At 36.1% G+C, this 19,126-nt stretch overlaps 1 protein-coding gene across 2 annotated transcripts in view; it reads left to right on the top strand.

Annotated features, from left to right (window-relative positions):
• TMCC1 (transmembrane and coiled-coil domain family 1) overlaps positions 1 to 19,126 on the top strand; it is a 221,740-nt gene that overhangs the window by 26,743 nt on the left and 175,871 nt on the right. The window lies entirely within an intron of this gene.

The raw sequence follows: 19,126 nt of genomic DNA on the forward strand, positions 1-19,126 counted from the left end.
AAAAAGTTTTCAACGTCTGTGGCAAAGTGAAGGAAATTATGCTATGAGCAAATCAGGATCTCAGTAAAAATTTTGAAATAGTGACTACAAGATTATTTTTGTTCCTTTAAATTACTGCTATCAGATTATTTTTGTCACTTTATCATGTACTGTTTTTACATTAAATTACTACTTTGACAAGTGTGAGAAGAAATAATGAAATAATTTTTTGCATATGTATATTTAAATCATGTGCAGGATTCTTTATAATTAGTTACTTAAAGTAAAAAGTCATTAAAGCTATCAGAAAAAACCTTAAATTTGACCTGTACCTATGAATGAGAAAATCTGTTTTTTTCCCCGAGGCAGTCAAGCAAAATGGGATAATTTGGGGCTTGTATGTTTTAACCCTTTTTTTTTTTTCTCAACCACTTAATCTCCACACATGCTTGCAGATATTTAAGTGTGAGAACGTGAAAAAAAATTTTGTTTTATTCTGACTACTGAAAACATTTTCTTATAAGAGCATTATGTAAAATGAGAGATTATACTACAAGTGATTGTTAATGTCTTGTAATTCTTTGATTTATTCTAATTTTTCAATGTCTTGAAGTTGTTAATGGTGTACTGAGATATCCTGGAGGATGATATTCAGAAATAGTATTTGTGTTGTACAACATGTCTGATTTAGAGAGGCAGCTGTGGTAGTCTGGAGATTTAGGTTCTAGTTCTTCGACTTGCTGGTTGTGTGACCTTCAGCATGACACTCAAGCCTCATTTTCCTCATCTGTAAAATGTAATGTAACAGCAAGGACCTCACAGGGTTGTTGTGAGGATCAAATGAAATAATGTGTTAAGAAGTACTTTGAAACTGCAATGTGCTGTGCAAATGTGAGATGGTGTGAGAAAAGAGGGCTCTAAATATCAGTATATAAAGAGCTATAGTTTCATATCATTAGCTTTTGTCTTTAATTTACTGTTTCTTCCTGCTTCGTAGATTTGTTTTTAATTACGCTGGATTGGTGGTTTTTTCTTAACTAGATTGAGCAAAAAACTGTGTGAGTTGCAAGAACTTCCCACGTGGAAAATAGTTGTTGTACCCAGGGTGATGAGAAACACCTGCTGCAGCATTCCCAGTGGGAACCACTGGAATTTCCTAAAATAAGGTGTTGGGTGTTTTTTGTTTGTTTTTTAGCATTAAAAAGTGAGGTATAGCTGATTTACAGTATTATATTAGTCAGGCATAAAACAGTGTTACAAAATTTTTAGAGATTGTACTCCATTTGTAGTTAGTATAAAATATTGACTATATTCCCATGTACTCTACAATATATCCTTGTAGTTTTTTTTTTTTAACTTAATAGTTATGTTGTGCTTATTGCATACCAGGCTCCACTCTAAGTGTTTTACATTTAATCTTCACAACTCTATAAGAGTAGGTACTGTTGTAACCCAGGAGGAAATTGAAGGTTAACAAATAACTTGTGGCTGGTGCAGCAATACTTTGAAACCTTTTCTTTTTAGTCTTATGTTTGCACTTCACAGGTTTGCAGGCTTACTACATCTTTCCAAAGATTACTTCTGTCAGGTTTCAGCAGTAGGTTATTGTAAATTTTATCTTTGATTACCTCTTGAAGGCAACAGTAGATTTTGGGATAAGTAAAGGTCCAGGAGTAGTGTTTCAGTCTCACTCTTCCTTAGAAAAATTTGGAACAAATGATAGGTATTGGTTAGGTACACGGGTGGTATTTTATAAATGCCCTATTTTGTCAATTCTAAGAGGAATGCTTTTTTTTTTTTTCATCCTAATGTGTTGACATCATGTGCATTTAATATAGTAGCATTTCACTTCAAAAAATTGTTATTTAGGTATAGGTGTGCCTTTTAATCAATTGATGAGGTCTAGAATCAAGACAATACAATAGTGTTAAGACCATTTGAGTTTATTTTCTAGCTAACAAGCACTAGCAGTGTGCCATTCTTGGTCCCATGCATAGTCTTTGCACGTTCAGTACTGAGAGCTAGATTTTCTTTTAGCCAGCTAAGATTGGACTTGCTCTGGGTTCTGAGATTTGACTTTGTATCCTCACTCTTCTTTTCAGACTTCTTGTAAGGATATCTTGATCACTCAGAGACAGAAGTACCTTATTGCGTGTTTGCCTTACTAGCTACTGCTAACTTAGTGAATCAGCTAGTTGAGGGGCTAAGTTAGCAAATAATTTCACTGGGGACAGAGCCAGAATTGAAACTCAAAAGTCCAGGGGCAGTTAATGTTTATTGGATAAATTCAAAACATTGTTTTATTTTCAGAACCAACTTCTACCTGTGTCCTTGTCCTTGTTCCCTGGCAACCATTAATGAGTTCTCCATCTCTGTAGTTTGGTCATTTTGAGGATGCTGTATAAATGGCATCATATAGCATGTATTAACCTTTTTGAGACTGGCTTTTCATTCACTAAGCATAATAGCCTTCAGATCTATTTAGGTTGTTATGTGTATCAGTAGTTCTTTCTGTTTTATTACTGAGTAGTATTCCATTGTATGGATGTACCGGGGTTAAACATTTGCCTATTGAGGGACATTTGCATTGTTTCCAGTTTGGGGTATTGTCAGTAATGCTGCTATGAACATTCATGTACAGGTTTTTATGTGAACATATGTTTTACTTTCTTTGCTATAAATGCCAAAGAGTATGATTGCTGGGGTGTATGGTAACTAAATGTTTAATTTCATAAGAAACTAGCAAACTTTTCTGTAAGAAATGTACCATTTTACATTCCTACCAGCAATGTAATGTGTCCACTAATATTTTCTTATTGCTTGTTCATTCTTTTTCTGTCATAGAAGGGGTGGTAGATGCCAAAAATTTAAGAAAATTTCATGTGAGAAAAATCATAAAAAATAAGGTGTATGAATTGACAGTTATTTTAGCAGAATATACAGTTTCTCTCAGGAGATTAAAATTAATAGTTATTCTAGATTGTTTGCTTTGGCAGTCATGTTGATCTTGTTGAAGAGATTAATAACTTTGAAGAATGAGATAGATTTTTTACTGAACTTTCATGCTAAGTCGTTTGGCTGCTTTGGAGTCTGAAGAACTAATGCTTCTGTCTATATAATTCTTAATTTCTCTAGAAACGTTTATCTTTTCCTAAATTGTTAATAATTTCTGATACTACAGCCCCTCTTTATTACAGAATACCTTACATTTTTTCATTCATTTGCCTTTTTATTTTGTCATCAGTTATTTTATCCACTGTTTTTAATGACTTCGAATTGTTGAAACACCATTGAGAATTGTTTGCTTACCATCAAAATAGGCAATTCCCCTAAGCAACCATATCTATACACAGGCTTTACTCAGTCACTGAAATAGCATGGGTTTTTTAGGCCAAGGAAGCTAGCCAAGAATTTTGTGAATAAGGCTGAGTATTGACTTTGCCAGAATTCATGGGGAAGTTGTCTTTCTTCTTGTTTTGTATGGTGGAAGAGGGTTTTTTATCCAAACATTGCCCCAATTTCTTCTCCTTTTCCTACTTAGGGTTTTGCTTTTCCCTTTCTTTCTCTCTCTCTCTCTCTTTCTTTCTTTCTTTCTTTCTCTCTTTCTTTCTCTCTTTTAAATGTCTAGAGATTTAAACTTTTCAGAAACTTTATTTTTTAATTTTTATTTTATATTGGATTTAGTTGATTTACAGTGTTGTTTCAGGTGTGCAGCACATTGATACAGTTATAGATACATATACACATACATCTGTTCTTTTTCAGATTCTTTTTCTATATAGGTTATTACAGAGTATTGAGTAGAGTTTCCTGTGCTATACAGTAGATCCTTGTTGATTACATTATATATAGTTGTGTGTATATGTTAATCCCAACCTCATTGTTTATCCTCCCCACCCTTTCCCCCTGGGTAACCCTAAGTTTGTTTTCTAAGTCTGTGGTCTGTTTCTGTTTTGTATGTTAGTTCACGTGTATCAGTTTTTAGGTTCCACCTCTTCTTGAAATCATGTGATATCTGTCCTTCTCTGTCTGACTTACTTCACTTAGTATGATCATCTCTAGGTCCATCCATGTTGTTGTGAATGACATTATTTCATTCTTTTTTTATGGCTGAGTAATATTCCATCGTATATATGTACCACATCTTTATTCATTCCTCTGTTGATGGACATTTAGGTTGTTTCCATGTCTTGGCTATCGTAAATAGTGCTGCAGTGAACACTGGGGTGCTGCATATATCTTTTCCAGTTGTGCTTTTCTTAGGATATATGCCCAGGACTGGGATTCCGGATCATGTAGCAGCTCTGTTTTTAGTTTTTTAAGGAACCTGCATACTGTTCTCCATGGTGGCTGTACCGATTTACGTTACCACCAACAGTGTAGGACGGTTCCCTTATCTCTGTGCCCTTTCCAGCATTTATTGTTTGTAGACAGTTTGATGATGGCCATTCTGACCAGTGTGAGGTGATACCTCATTGTAGTTTTGATTTACATTTCTCTAATATTTAGTGACATTGAGCATCTTTTCATGTGCTTTTTGGCCATCTGTGTGTCTTCTTCGGAGAAATCTCTATTTAGACCTTCTGCCCATTTTTTGATTGGGTGATTGTTTTTTGATATGGAGCTACATGAACTGTTGTATATTTTGGAGATAATCCTGTGTTGGTCTCATCTTTTGCAAGTATTTTCTCCCATTCTGAGGGTTGTCTTTTCGTTTTAGTTATGGTTTCCTTTGCTGTGCAAAAGCTTTTAAGTTTAATTAGGTCCCACTTGTTTACTTTTGTTTTAATTTTCATTAGGAGGTGGATTGAAAAAGATCTTGGTAAGATTTATGTCAAAGAGTGTTCTGCCTATGTTTTCCTCTAAGAGTTTTATAATATCCAGTCTTATGTTTAGGTCTTTAATCCATTTTGAGTTTATTTTTGTGTATGGTGTTAGAGAGTGTTTACATATGGCCAGTTTTCCCAGCACCGTTATTTAAGAAACTGTCTTTTCTTCATTGTATGTTCTTGCCTTCTTTGTCGTAGATTAATTGACCATACATGTGTGGGTAAACTTCTTTAAATGTTATTTTTTGGCAGACTTCTATTTTTAGTAATTTATCTTGAGATAAGTAAGAGGTTCAGATTCCGAGACAAACCAGGGATTTATCTTTGCTTTGGGACTTGACAATAAGATGTTTAAAAAAAAAAATTTTGTTTTGAAAATTGTAATCAAATAGATTTAGATTGCTTTATTTTAGAATATTCAATAGAGTTTGATTTTTCAATGGTTTCCTCATGTAAATAGGAAGCCAGTAGAGGAAGGCCTGTGATGAATAAACTTCATTATCTCTCCTGAAGGGACCATGTTAAAGAAAATTAGATGTAGTAAAGACCATGATGATGGGATCTTGAACGTTTGGTGATTCCTGGCAACAGAACTTTGACCTAGGCAATCTGGACCGTGTTTGATGGTTCTTGAGCATGGTTTATGCATTTGTTCATTCATGCAACATGTTTTTATTGAACTACCCAGACACTGGGGACATAATGTGGAGCAAAACCTGATGTGATACCATCCCCGTGGAACCTGTGGTCTGGTGCAGAAGATAAATATTAATATTAAATTAAATGTTAAATTGTAACTGCAGCAGTGGTATAAGTGATATTAGTGAAATTTACCAGGTTAGAAAATGTATCCTCAAGAAATGATACTTGTGCTATGATTTGAAGGAAGAGTAGGTGTTAACTTGGCAAAGAGGAAGGATGGTTGTCCAGGCGGAAGGAACAGCAGGTGCAAAGCCCTTTGGTAGAAGGGAAAATGGTGAAATGAGGCTAGTGTGGCCTGAGAAGTGAGAACTAGAGGGAGAATGAACATGGTTTGAGGTGGAGAGAGAGGCTTGCTCTTGCAGGTTTTTATTAAAGCTTATGTTAAGTTTTTGCCTTTATTTTAAGAGGAACAAGGAACCATTAAAGGGTTTTAATCGAGAAAGGACAAGGTTAGACTTTTTTTTTTTTTTGCTATGTCATGCAGCTTGTGGGATCTCAGTTCCCCAACCAGGGATTGACCCCAAGCCATGATGGTGAAGCCTGGTATCCTAATGACTAGGCCACCAGGGAACTCCCCAGACTTGCTTTCTTTTTTTAAATTAATTTATTTTCAGCTGTCTTGGGTCTTCATTGCTGTGCGTGGGCTTCCTCTAGTTGTGGCAAGTGGGGGCTACTCTTTGTTGTAGTATGCGGGCTTCTCATTGTGGTGGCTTCTCTTGTTGCAGAAGCTTCTCTTGTTGCGAAGACTTCTCTCTTCTCTCTAGGCACTTGGGCTTCAGTAGTTGTGGCACGCCGGCTCAATAGTTGTGGCACGCGGGCTCAATAGTTGTGGCTCGTGGGCTCTAGAGCACAGGCTCAGTAGTTGTGGTGCTCTGGCTTAGTTGCTCCACTGCTTGTGGGATCCTCCCAGACCAGGGATAGAACTTGTGTCCCCTGAATTGGCAGGTGGATTCTTAACCACTGTGCCACCAGGGAAGTCCTCAGTCTTGCTTTTTGATGTGAACATTTTTTATCAGAAGGCAGAGAATGGATTGAGGTATACCAGAGTGGAGGCAGGATTACTGGTTAGGAATTTTAGTCTAGTTCAGGTGAGAGATAATGGTGACTTACTTAGACAAGAGTGCTGTTGGTAGATAGTATAGAAAGGAGTTAATTCAAGAATATTTAGAAGGCTTGGTGATCATTTTGCAATGTATAGAAACATTGAATTGTTATGTTGTACACCAGCAACTTACATAGTGTTGTAGGTCAACTATACTTCAACAAACAAACAAACTTATAGAAAAATGAGATCAGATTTGCGGTTATGAGAGGTAGGAGGAGGGGGGATTGGATGAAGGTGGTCAAAAGGTACAAACTTCTAGTTATAAGTTAAAAAGGGTACTAGGGATGTAATGTGAAATGTGATTAATTACCACTACTATGTTATATATGAAAGCTGTTAAGAGTAAATCCTAAGAGTTCTTACCACAAGGAAAAACTTATTTCTCTCTTTTTTTTTTAATCTATATGAGATGATGAATGTCCACTAAACGTATTGTGGTAATCCCTTCATGATGTATGTGAGTCAGATTATTATGCTGTACACCTTGAACTTAAACAGTGTTATATGTCAATTATAGATCAATAAAACTGGAAGGAAAAAATATTTAGGTAGCATTTGGTGATGGTAGCAAATTAGTGCCTCTTAGTGAAAAAAGGAATACTGAAAGAAAACAAGTGGTTTTTTGGTTTTGTTTTTCAGGAAGATAACAAGTTAGATATAAAACATGGAGTACCCTCTGGTGATAGCCAGAAGGAGATATCTTAGTGAGAGATAGAACTCATTGGTTAGATTTAGATATACCCTCTATTGTGTTTAGTTCGATAGTATTTTGTTCTTAAGATACAAGTAAATACATATGTGAGAGTTGCTTTTCCATACTGGTATGCTTATCAGTACTTTCCCCATCCAGTAGGTTTTTATATATGTTGATGTGTACTGCACGTTTAACCAAAGAGTAGGCATTGGGTAATACTTTCTGAATGAATGATTAGAGTAGTAATTTGAATGCTTTCCAGAAATGCTGTTCTCCTGCTCATGTTTCTCGTGTTGGCAAATAATTAAGGCTGCATTATTAATTGATATTTGCACTTAGTTAATAATAGTATACTCTCCTTGCCCAGTAACCCCTTTCCCTTCCATAAGCCATCTATTTTTATTCTAGAATTTTATAAAATGTTAAGATGACAATGACCTCATTGCTCAGAAGCATCTTACCTAATGGAATTAACATAGAAAATTAAAAATAGCTCTCTGCATGGCATTATTTGGCTTTGAGTTGTATTGTTCTCTGCTTATGCTAGCTGGTTTATAATTTGATGAAAGTAGCATGTTTGAGTACTTTCTTATTGTTTTGATCATTAAGAAAACTAAAATATATTGAATTTTCATTGTATTGTCTTTTATAACTAAGTTGCCTTCATTTCTATTGAGCAGATGCTTGTTCGAAGGGATTTATATGACAGTCTTTTTCTGTTGACCCTGCTGTAAGTTTGATCCACTCAGCCGACAGCTTTATTTTTCTTTCCTCAAAAGCCAGAACTAGGCCTACAGGAAGGAAAGGAACGTAAGCTGGAGCCAAAGGCTTGGTGTTGCATAGACCTGTGGGGGTGCGTATTCAGAAGCATTGCAGTTGGTTGGCCTGGATCTGTCAAAACAGGTTTGGTCGGCTCTGGCTGTGCCATGGTTTATTTATGTGCTTCTGAGTACTGATCCTGGGAATGAATGCATTATGAGTACAGTTTGGAAAATTGTTGTATAGATTGCTTGGGGATGAAAAAGAAAAACACCCAAGAAACCCCACTGTTGAACAGGTCTTGGGTTCACTGGTTTAATTTTCTGTGAGTGCTGTCCAGTGATTAAACCTTTGTCTCATCTCAGCAGCAACTGCCAGTTTTTTGGATGCAGGTTAGTTCATGGAAAGGACTTTGTGTGATAGGAAGACAGCATTTGAAATTAAATATATCTTAGCTCTGGCCTAAGTAGGTACTATTAGACATGAGTGAGTTGCATATAAAATAAGCCTTCTTTTCTGGTTTCAGGAAAGCATAGTGGAAAAAACATGTAGGATTCTTTTTTCTAATTTCTGTTGATCCAGCTAGGATGTTACATCTTGCATTTTTAAGGCATTCAAACATTTGTTTAGTTGAATTGTGGGAAAAGGATAGACAAAAGAACAGGACATTCTATGTTTGAACAGTGTTAAGTAGAACAACATGAATTGATGAGATAGTGGTATACTTCCACAATTTTTTCTATCAGGATTTAGACTTTGTTACAGATTATGCATTTATCTTTACAAAAGAAATGCAGACATTTCAGTAAAGTACTAACAGTTTAAAAATAATACCTAATCTAAGTGTTAATTAGGAAAGAATTTACGGTTTTGCATTAAATGTAATCTTTCTTAAATCCTACTTAAAAATAACTTTTATTGAATTTTTTAATAGTTGACTTATAATATGTTAGTTTCAAGTGTACAGCAAAGTGGTTCAGTTATATGTATAATATATATATATATTCTTTTCCAGATTGTTTTCCCATATAGGTTATTACAGAGTATTGAGTACAGTTCCCTGTGCTATACAGTAGGTCCTTATTAGTTATCTATTTTATATATAGTAGTGTGTGTATGTCAATTCCAATCTCCCAATTTATCCCTCCCCCCTTACCCTCTGGTAACCATATGTTTATTTTCTACACCTGTAATTCTATTTCTGTTTTGTAGATAAGTTCATTTGTAGTCTTTTTTTTTAGATTCCACATATAAGTGATATCGTATGGTATTTGTCTTTCTTTGTCTGGCTTCACTCAGTATGACAATCTCTAGGTCCATCCATGTTGCTGCAAATGGCGTTATTTCGTTCCTTTTTTTTTTAGCAGAGTAATATTTTGTGGTATATATGTACCACATCTTCTTTATCCATTCATCTGTTGATGGACATTTAGGTTGCTTCCATGTCCTGGCTATCATAAATAGTGCTGCAGTGAACATTGGGGTGCATGTATCTTTTCAAATTATGGTTTTCTTTGGATATATGCCCAGGAATGGGATTGCTGGATCATATGGTAGGTCTTTTTTAGTTTTTTTAAGGAATCACCATATTGTTCTCCATAGTGGCTGTACCAATTTACATTCCCACCAATAAGGCAGGAGAGTTCCGTAATCTCCACACCCTCTCCAGCATTTATTCTTTGTAGACATTTTGATGATGGCCATTCTGACCGGTGTGAGATGATACCTCATTGTAGTTTTGATTTGCGTTTCCCTAATAATGAGTGATGTTGAGCATCTTTTCATGTGCTTTTTAGCCATCTGAATGCCTTCTTTAGAGAAATGTCTATTTAGTTCTTCTGCCTGTTTTTTGATTGGGTTGTTTGTTTTTTTGTTATGGAGCTGCATGAGCTGTTTGTGTATTTTGGGGATTAATCCTTTGTTGGTTGCTTCGTTTGCAAATATTTTCTCCCATTCTGAGGGTTGTCTTTTCGTTTTTGTTATGGTTTCCTTTGCTGTGCAAAAAAGCTTTTAAGATTAATTAGGTCCTAATTTGTTTACTTTTGTTTTTCTTTTCTTTTTAAATATATTTATTTATTTATTTTATTGGCTGTGTTGGGTCTTTTTTGCTGTGCACAGGCTTTCTTTTAGTTGTGGTGAGTGGGGCTACTCTTCGTTGTGGTGCACGGGCTCCTCATTGCTGTGGCTTCTCTTGTTGTGGAGCATGGGTTCTAGGCGCATGGGCTTCAGTAGCTGCAGCACAGCTCAATAGTTGTGGCTCACGGGCTCTAAAGCGCAGGCTCCATAGTTGTGGCGCACATAGTTGCTCCTCAACATGTGGGATCTTCCTGGAGCAGGGATCGAACCCGTGTCCCCTGCAGTGGCAGGAGGATTCTTAACCACTGCACCACCTTTTTATTTTCATTACTGTAGGAGGTGGATTGAAGAAGATCTTGCTGTGATTTATGTCAAAGAGTGCCTGTATTTTCCTCTAAGAGTTTTATAGTACCCAGTCTTACATTTAGGGCTTTAATCCATTTTGAGATTATTCTTGTATATAGTGTTAGAGAGTGTTCTAATTTCATTTGTTTACATATAGCTGTCCAGTTTTCCCAACACCATTTATTGAAGAGACTGTCTTTTCTCCATTGTATATTCTTGCCTCATTTGTCTTAGAATGGGTGACCAGGGCTGCCTAGGTGGCGCAGTGGTTGAGAATCTGCCTGCCAATGCGGGGGACACGGGTTCGATCCCTGCTCCAGGAAGATCCCACATGCCTCGGAGCAACTAAGCCCGTGTGCCAAAAAGAAAAAAAAAAAATAAAAAAAAATAAAGTTTATGTCACAAAAATAAAAAAAAGTAAAAAAAAAAAAAAAAAAAGAAAGGGTGACCATAGGTGCATGTGTTTGTCTCTGGACTTTCTATCATGTTCCATGGGTCTATTTTTCTGTTTTTGTGCCAGTACCATACTGTTTTCATTACTGTAGCTTTGTAATATAGTATGAAGACATGGTGCCTGATTCCTTCAGCTCCATTTTTCTTTCTCAGGATTGCTTTGACTATTCGTGGTCCTTTGTGTTTTCTTACAAATTGTAAAAATTTTTTGTTCTAATTCTGTGAAAAATGCCTTTAGTAATTTGATAGAGATTGCATTGAATCTCTAGATTGCTTTAGGTAGTATAGTCATTTTGACAATATTGATTCTTCCCATCCAAGAACATGGTATATCTGTCCATCTGTTTGTGTCATCTCTGATTTCTTTCATCAGCATCTTATAGTTTTCAGAGTACAGGTCTTTTGTCTCCTTAGGTAGGTTTATTCCTAGGTATTTTATTCTTTTTGATGTCATGGCAAATGAGACTGTTTCCTTGATTTCTCTTTCTGATCTTTTGTTGTTAATGTATAGGAATACAAGAGATTTCTGTGTGTTAATTTTGTATCCTGCAACTTTATGAAATTCACTGATGAGCTCTAGTAGTTTTCTGGTAGTATCTTTAGGATCTTTTATGTATAGTACCATGTCATCTGCAAATAGTGACAGTTTTACTTCTTCTTTTCCAATTTGGATTCCTTTTGTTATTATTATTTTCTTTTTCTTCTCTGATTGCCATGGCTAGGACTTCCAAAACTATGCTGAGTAAAAGTGACGAGAGTAGACATTCTTGTCTTGTTCCTGATCTTAGAGGAAATGCCTTCAGTTTTTCACTGTTGAAAATGATCTTTGCTGTGGGTTTGTCATATATGGCCTTTATTATGTTGAGGTAGGTTTCCTCTATGCCCACTTTCTGGAAAGTTTTTATCATAAATGGATGTTGAATTTTGTCAAAAACTTTTTCCGCATCTATTGAGATGATTGTATGGTTTTTATTCTTCAATTTGTTGAGGTGGTGTATCACACTGATTGATTTGAAGACATTGAAAAATCCTTGCATCCCGGGATAAATCCCACTTGATCATGGTGTATGATTCTTTTAATGTGTTGTTGGATTCGGTTTGCTAGTATCTTGTTGAGGATTTTTGTGTCTACGTTCATCAATGATACTGGTTTGTAATTTCCTTTTTTTGTGATATCTTTATCTGATTTTGGTATCAGGTGATGGTGGCTTCATAGAACGAGTTGGGGGAGTGTTCCTTCTTCTGCAGTTTTTTGAAAGAGTTTCAGAAGGGTAGGTGTTAACTATTCTCTAAATGTTTGATAGAATATGCCTGTGAAGCCATCTGGTCCTGGACTTTTGTTTATTGGAAGATTTTTAATCACATTTTCAGTTTCAGTGCTTGTGATTGGTCTGTTCATATTTTCTACTTATTCCTGGTTCAGTCTTGGGAGGTTGTACCTTTCTAAGAATTTGTCCATTTCTTCTAGGTTGTCCATTTTATTGGCATATAGTTGTTTGTAGTAGTCACTTAAGATCCTTTGTATTTCTGTGGTGTCCATTGTAACTTCTCCTTTTTCTTTCTAATTTTATTGAGTCCTCTCCCCTTTTTTCTTGATGAGTCTGGCTAAAGGTTTACCAGTTTTGTTTATCTTCTCAAAAAAACAGCTTTTAGTTTCATTGATCTTTGCTATTGTTTTCTTTGTCTCTATTTCATTTATTTCTGCTCTGATCTTTATTATTTCTTTCCTTCTACTAACTTTGGGTTTTGTTTGTTCTTCTTTATCTAGTTGCTTTAGGTGTAAGGCTAGGTTGGAGGTACATATTTAATAGTAGTTAAGAAAAAATAATAGCAGCTAACATTTATTGGGTGTTTGCCTACTTCTTGGCAGGCAGTATATAAAGTGCTTTCTATGCATGCGTTGTCTCATTTATTCTTTACAATAACCCCATGAGATGGGAAATGTTTTTATCCACACTTTAGAGATCAAATTAAGTAATTTGCTCAAGGACCCACAATTAATAAGCAAGTGAGCCATAACAGCAGAATGTACTGCACATTTTAAATTTTTACTTCATTTGAGAAATATTGAAAATTTTTGTGTGAAAGTCTGATTTTGGTAGACCATTTTGTTTTAGCTTTGAAGGAATTTATACCTTTTATTTTGAGATTTTTTTTTTTTTTAATGTGGACCATTTTGAAAGTCTTTATTGAATTTGTTACAACATTGCTTCTGTTTTATGTTTTGGTTTTTCGGCCATGAGGCATGTGGGATCTTAGCTCCCCAACCAGGGACTGAACCCACACCCCCTACATTGGAAGGCAAAGTCTTAACCACTGGACTTCCACGGAAGTCCGCAAGGAATTTATATCTTTAGGATTGTCGAGAATCATACAAAGTAAATTATTTAGAGCTACAGAAAATCCGTTTGTCATATATGGTAATATTTAATTTGATTAATATTGAAAGGGGATGAAGAGTTATAAATGATTCCAGTTTGGTAAAGTTTACCTTTTGTTGAAATATAACTTTCAAAGAAATTAATCATTGTAGAATAGTAATTTTTCTGAAATGTATGTTCCTTTTTGGCCTTGTAAGAAGAAAATTTTCACCGTCTTAAAAACAGTTTTCTATTTATAATGAATCTGTTCATTAAAAAAAAAATTTTTTTGGCTGTGCCCTGTGACATGTGGATCTTAGGTCCCCAGTCAGGGATCAAACCCACGCCCCTTGCATTGGAGTCACAGAGTCTTTTTTTTTTTTCTTTTTTTTTTGGGGGGTACGCCAAGTTCAATCATCTGTTTTTATACACATATCCCCGTATTCCCTCTCTTTGGAGTCACAGAGTCTTAACCACTGGACTGCTAGGGAAGTCCCTAATGAATCTGTTCTTGATAACTTAGGGCTTTTGTTAGGGCCATCAGTTAACTTATTCCACTGTAATGCAATACTTTTTTTCTTTTCCCTTGCTCTGAGTTCTCTTATTGTTTGTGCACACTGCTTCTTATAATTCTTTTATTTAAATAAACGTCAGAATTAATATGTAAATCAAGAATTAGATTTGTAATTCTTGATTAACATATTACATTACTCACCTGTAAAGAAGCATGCAGCTCACCAGATTCTGGGGTAAAAAAAAGGTACTATTCTTTTTTTTTTTTTTTTTTTTGTAGTTCTATTTTTAGTTTTTGGTTTTTTTTTTTAAGCTCTTTATTGGAATAAAATATAAATTGCGGGAGGGAGGGAATATGGGGATATGTGTATAAATACAACTGATTCACTTACAAAAGGTACTGTTCTTATAGCTACTTACAAAAGGTACTATTCTTATAGCTACCGTTAATTGGGTATTTCCTAAATGGCAGACATGATTTTCATATATTATTTCTTTTAATTCTTACAACAGCCATATGCGTTAGATGTTATTATATATGTGAGACTGAGGCTTGGAAAGCCAAGACTCCCTTTGCTAATAATTTTTTTGAAATTGACAATCAAATTTAAGACTGCTTGGTTCTAAGGCCTAGATTCTGTTTTTTTTTTTTTTCCAGCTCTTTATTGGAATATAATTGCTTTATACTCATGTACCAGCTTTTGAGGTACACTGAAGTGAATCAGCTGTATTTATACACATATCCCCATATCCCTTCCCTCCCGCGACTCCCCCCCCACCCTCCCTGTCCTGGCCCTCTATGGCATCACCCATCATTGAGTTGATCTCCCTTTGTTATACAGCAACTTCCCACTAGCTATCTATTTTACAGTTGGTAGTGTATATATGTCTATGCTACTCTCTCACTTCGTCCCAGCTTCCCCTTCGCCCCGCCCCCCCCCAACCCCGTGTCCTCCAGTCTATTCTCTGCATCTGCCTGCTTATTCTTGCCCTGTCACTGGGTTCATCAGTACCATTTTTTTAGATTCCGTATATATGAGTTAGCATACAGTATTTTTTTTCCTCTTTCTGTCTTACTTTGCTCTGTATGACAGTCTCCAGGTCTGTCCACCTCATTACATATAGCTGCATTTCATTCCTTTTTATGGCTGAGTAATATTCCATTGTATATATGTGCCACATCTTCTTTATCCATTCATCTGTAGGTGGGCATTTAGGTTGCTTCCATGTCCTGGCTATTGTAAATAGTGCTGCAGTGAACATTACAGTACATGTTTCTTTTTGGATTGTGGTTTTCTCTGGGTATATGCCCAATAGTGGGATTACTGGATCATATGGTAGTTCTATTTTTAGTTTTTTAAGGAACGTCCAAACTGTTTTCCATAGTGGCTGTACCAACTTACGTTCCCACCAGCAGTACAGGAGAGTTGCCTTTTCTTCACACCCTCTCCAACATTTATTGTTTCTAGATTTTTTGATGATAGCCATTCTGACTGGTGTGAGGTGATACCTTATTGTGGCTTTGACTTGCATGTCTCTAATGATTAGTGATGTTGAGCATCTTTTCATGTGTTTGTTGGCCATCTGTATGTCTTCTTTGGAGAAATGTCTATTTCCGCCCATTTGTGGATTGGGTTATTTGCTTTTTTGGTATTAAGCTGCACGAGCTGCTTGTATGTTTTGGAGATTAATCCTTGTCCTTTGCTTCGTTGGCAAGTGTTTTCTCCCATTCTGAGGGTTGTCTTCTTGTCTTGTTTATGGTTTCCTTTGCTGTGCAAAAGCTTTTATTATTTCCGTTATTCTAGGAGGTGGGTCAAAAAGGATCTTGCTTTGGTTTATGTCATAGAGTGCTCTGCCTATGTTTTCCTCTAGGAGTTTTATAGCGTCTGGCCTTACATTTAGGTCTTTAATCCATTTTGAGTTTATTTTTGTGTATGGTGTTAGGAAGTGTTCTAGTTTCATTCTTTTACATGTAGCTGTCCAGTTTTCCCAGTACCACTTATTGAAGAGGCTGTCTTTTTTCCATTGTATATTCTTGCCTCCTTTGTCAAAGATAAGGTGCCCATATGTGCTTGGGTTTACCTCTGGGTTCTCTATTTTGTACCATTGATCTTCCTTTCTGTTTTTGTGCCAGTACCATACTGTGTTGATCTCTGGCCTTTTAGTATAGTTTCAGGTCAGGAAGCCTAATTCCACCAACTGTGTCTTTCCTTCTCCAGATTGCTTTGCTAAGGCTTAAATTCTTACCTACTGTTTCATATTCTGTGTATTTTTTCCCCTGACTGTTGCAGAGTTCTTGGCTCAGTGTTGAATACATAGGTGTTCAAAACTAATGTTTGTTTCTTTATCACTTTATCAAAATTTTTAAAATTTTAATGGAGTATAATTAAGATGCAATAAGTTGCACATATATAAAGTTTTTAGTTGAGTTTTGGCATAAGTATACACTTTTGAAACCATCACCATAATCAAGATAAATATTTTCATCATCCTGCTGAGTTTCCTCCTGTCCCTTGTAATCCATCTTCCTTCCAGTTCCATCCACAGGCAACCACTGTAGGTTAATTTTATATGCATACATATGTATGTAAGTGTATTATATGTAATTTTTTATATAAATGAAATCATAAAGCTTGTATTTTTTCTTGACTTCTTTTACTCAACATAATGCTTTTGAAGTTCTTCCATGTTATTGCGTGTATTGATCTTTTTTTTTTTATTGCTGAGTAGTATTCTATTGTATGGATTATTTATCCATTGTTTGGGGGCTGTTGTAAATAAAGCTGCTGTAAACATCTGTGTGCAAGTCTTTGTGTGGATGTATGTTTTCGTTTCTCCTGGGTAAAAACCTGGAATGGGTCATATGTATGGGTCATATGGAGGGTATTTGTTAAATTTTTTTAAGAAAATGCTGTTAGCTTCCTATACTGTAACAAATGACCATGAACTTAGTGGCTTAAAACAACACCTGTTTATTGTTTTACATTTCTGGGGGCCAGAAGTCTGAAATGGGTCTCACTAGGCTAAAATCAAGGTGTTGGCAAGGCTGTGTTTTTTCTGGAGATTGTAGGGGAGGATCCTATTTCCTTGCCTCTTTCTAGCTTCTAGAGGCTGCTCATACTTCTTGGTTCATGACTCGCTTCCATCTTGAAAGCATAATTGCATTACAGTGACCTCTGCTTCTGTGTCCCATCACCTCTGACTCTCCTCCCTCTTTCACTTACAAGGACCTATGTGATTACATTGGGCCCACCTGGATAATGCAGGATAACCTCGCAGTCTCACAATCTTTGGCTTAATCCCGTCTACATAGTCTCTTTTGTCATGTGAGGCAACATATTCACAGGATAGCAACATCTTTGTGGGGGCTGTTCTGCCTACCATACTGCCATACCTTTTCCAAAAAGGTTATACCATTTAGTATTAGCACTACCAGTTGCTCCACATCCTGTCTGATACTTAGTCTTTTAAATTAATTTAATTAAAAGAATTTTAACTTTCATTTTGAAATAATTTCATATCTACAGAGAGTTGCAAAACTAGTACACAGAATCCCCCGAATTCTTCACCCAGAGTCTGCAAGGTTCACATTTTATTGATCACAGTACAATTATTAAAATTGGGAAGTGAACATCAATACAGTACTGTTATTTAACCTATAAATCCTGTTCAAATTTTGCCAATTATCTTTTTTTTTCCTGGTCCAAGATCCAGGGAAGAGTCCCTATAGTCTCCTTCAATCTTGGATGGTTTCTCAGTTACTAATTAATGAATTAATTTTTGGCTGCATTGGGTCTTAGTTGTAGCACATAGGATCTTTTGTTTTGGTGTGGGGGCTTCTCTGGTTGTGGTGAATGGGCTCAGTAGTTGTGGTGCTCAGGCTTAGTTGCCCTGCAGCATGTGGAATCTTAGTTCCCCAAGCAGGGATTGAACCTGCATCCCGTGCATTGGAAGGTGGATTCTTAACCGCTGGACCACCAGGGAAGTCCCTCCTCATGAGTTAGACTAGTGGTTCTTAACCTGGTATTAGGCCTTTATAATTAGATTAGTGAGGACCCCCCCAAAAGCTTTTGTTTATTTGAGTTATGTTTACTCATAGTTGCTGCATTAGTAATTAAAACAGATTTTAAAGAATATTTAATTCATTAAAAAATAATAAACCCATACATGTTAATATGAATAACACAACCTCATTTTCTAAAACAATAAGAGGGTTATTTTACATTTTTGCAAATCTCTTTAATGTCTGACTTCATAAAAGACAGATTCTTATATCCCATTAGTCCCAAGAGCAATGACAACATCAGGTCATGTTATCCTCATGAGAGGGTGAAAGTGAAAAAGGCAAAAAATGTCTCAGTATTACCTACCATACGGGTTATTAGTCTGTGGTTTTCTCTTCTTATAGTGCTTTTGTCTGGTTTTGGTATCAGTAATGCTAGCCTCATAGGGTGATTAGGAAGTGTTCCCTCCTCTTCAATTTTTTGGAAAAGTTTGAGAAAGATTGGTATTAGTTCTTCCTTAAATGTTTGGTAGAATTGATCAGTGAAGCAAACCAAGCCAGGACTTTTATTTGTCAAGAGATTTTTGATTACTGATTTAATCTCCTTACTCCTTATAGGCCTATTTTAATTTTCTGTTTCTTCTTGATTTGCTCTTGGTAGATTTTGTGTTTCTAGGAATTTGTTCCTTTCACCTTGGTTATCCAGTTTGTTGGCATTCATAATAGTCTCTGATGATCCTTTTTATTCTTGTAGAATTGACAGTAATGTCTTCACTTTCACTTCTGATTTTAGTAGTTTGAGTCCTCTTTTTTTCTTAGTCATTCTTAGCTCAAGGTTTGTCAACTTGATTGGTCTTTTCAAGGAATCAACTTTTAGTTTCATTGATTTTTCTCGTTTTTCTGTTCTCTGTTTCATTTTTTTAAAAAATAAAATGTATTTATGTATTTTTGGCTGCATTGAGCCTTCGTTGCTGTATTTGGGCTTTCTCTAGTTGTGGCAAGCAGGGGCTACTTTTCGTTGCAGTGTGTGTGCTTGTTAGTGCAGTAGCTTCTCTTGTTGCAGAGCAGAGGCTTCAGTAGTTGCAGCTCTTGAGCTCAGTAGTTGTGGCTCACAGTCTTTAGCGTGCAGGCTTAGTAGTTGTGGTGCACGGGATTAGTTGCTCCACAGCATGTGGGATCTTCCTGGACCAGGGACTGAACCCATGTCCCCTGCATTAGCAGGCGGATTCTTAACCACTGCGCCACCGGGGAAGTCCCTCTCATTTATTTCTGCTCTCCTCTTTGTTACTTTCTTCTTTTGCTAATCAT

The sequence above is a fragment of the Hippopotamus amphibius genome, chromosome 13, assembly GCF_030028045.1.
Source record: "Hippopotamus amphibius kiboko isolate mHipAmp2 chromosome 13, mHipAmp2.hap2, whole genome shotgun sequence".
Classification (NCBI taxonomy): domain Eukaryota; kingdom Metazoa; phylum Chordata; class Mammalia; order Artiodactyla; family Hippopotamidae; genus Hippopotamus; species Hippopotamus amphibius.